The sequence below is a fragment of the Diadema antillarum genome, unplaced genomic scaffold, assembly GCF_040938485.1.
Source record: "Diadema antillarum isolate AM-2024a unplaced genomic scaffold, OU_Dant_1.0 scf00000099, whole genome shotgun sequence".
Lineage (NCBI taxonomy): Eukaryota > Metazoa > Echinodermata > Echinoidea > Diadematoida > Diadematidae > Diadema > Diadema antillarum.
Window position 1 is genome coordinate 1,304,675 of NW_027270988.1, and position 2,191 is coordinate 1,306,865.

The following is a 2,191-nucleotide window of genomic DNA, read 5'->3' on the forward strand; positions in this document are numbered from 1 at the left end:
TCGACATTGCTCTTATAGGGTTTCAAAGTACACTGTACAGTGTATGTACAAAAATCCTATATGCCTACCCGGGCTTATAAGGCACAGTAGCTCAAATTGGGTGACGTCATAAACTAACTTTTGCACATTAGATAATTGACTGCTCAGATAGGCCTACTGTATTCAAAACTATTGTACTCCAGTTGATTTAATTTGCTTTGTGAAAGCATTTTTTTTTTTTTTGTAGGGCCTACTCAATCGTAGAACTTCGGTGAATGACGCCATATAGGCCCTGCAAGGCCAAATCTCGGCCCACTGATAGGCCCTACCGTGTACTGTAGGCTACTCAATATTTCAATTGCTATTTTCCTTGAACAGGGTCCTATTCTGTCTTTAGACCAATTTTTAACTCTTCCGGATTAATTCGAATTCCATTCTGAGCGTCGACATAGGCCTAGATTTACAAAATGTTATAGGCCACCTATGCATTGAATTACTAGCCTATAATGACTAGAAAAAAAAAGAGAAGAAAATTAATAAAATTGATAGGACTAGGCCTTACTAATATAGTAGCTAAGTTCCTGAGTGTTACTAGAATTTTATATACAAATAAGATGTTGAATAGAATTGGGTTGGTTGAAAGAAAAGAATTTTCGTTTTGTAATGTGCATGTTGAAACTTTAAGACATTTTTTTTTTTTTTGAGTGTCAATAATGTTGATAGATTATGGGTTGAAGTAAGAGAATGGATAAATGTTAAAGCGGGGTAAGAAATAACATTTACCACAGGAAATAAAGTATTTGGGTTTTTGGGGTACTGTATTAATCTCAATTCGGCATTGAATTGTAACTATGCTTGTGAAATGTTTGTAAAATAAAAAGAATAATACCTCGTTTTGATTTATGTAAAGATAGTAAAAGGGAATAAGTGATAAAAAAAAAATGTATTGCCAGAAATAATCATAAGTTGCAAATGTTTCAGAAAAATATGGCGTCTGTTTGGACACCTGGTTTTTTTTTTAATATATGTCTGAGTCACGGTACTTTATTAGTTGTTTTTCAAAGTATTTTATTTGAAATATTATGATGTTATTTGAAAATAAATGTTATGATGCATTCTGTATTCTGAGGAATATATGTTTGATCCAGGGTAATAAATATCCCAGTGGGAAAAAAAAGATCCTAAGTGTCGTTGTTTTTGTTTTTTGTTTTTGCTTTTTTGTTTGTTTGTGTTTGTCTGTCTGTTTGTTTGGACCTGCAGGAAAATGCTGTGTATATATACAGTGGCTTTTATACCCTATCACGTCATTCTCAAGTTCTATGACGAGGGTAAAAACCGGGGTAAGAAATAACATTTACGACAGAAAATAAATTATTTGGTTTTTTGGGGTACTGTATTAATCTCAATTCGGCATTGAATTGTAACTATACTTGTGAGATGTTTGTAAAATACAAAGAATAATATCTCGTTTTGATTTATGTAAAGATATAGGTAAAAGGGAATATTATGAATGTTGATAAAGAAAATTTATTGCCAGAAATAATCATAAGTTGCAAGTGTTTCAGAAAAAAAATGGCGTCTGTTTGGACACCTGTTTGTTGTTGTTGTTGTTGTTGTTGATATGTCTGAGTCACGGTACTTTATTGGTTGATTTTCAAACTATTTTATTTGAAATATTATGATGTTATTTGAAATGTTATGATGCATTAGGCCTATGTATTCAGAGGAATATATGTTTGATGCAGGGTAATAAATATCACAGTGGGAAAAAAAAAACCTAAGTGTCGTTGTTTTTGTTTTGTGCTATTTTGTTTGTTTGTTTGTTTGTTTGTTTGTCTGTCTGTCTGTTTGGACCTGTAGGAAAATGATGCATGTGTAGGAACCTACCAAATATACAAATAGTTTGTACAGTGGCTTTTATACCCTATCACGTCATTCTCAAGTTCTACGAGGGTAACAAAAGTTTGGTTACACCAAAAAAAAAAAAATAAGTTAACTGAAATCAGAATAGATAATCTATTCCTTTCAGTCACTACGGATTAGACGACTATAGTAGGGCCTATAATATAATACACGTTCCTTTTTTATAGCTGGCAGCGGAGCACCGTTTATTTCCATGATCTTTTCGATAGAGCATTGTAAGCTACCATACAGCTTCCGTTATTAGAGGGATGACGTATGGTTTTGCGCATGCGCTGTTCGTATTATTCAG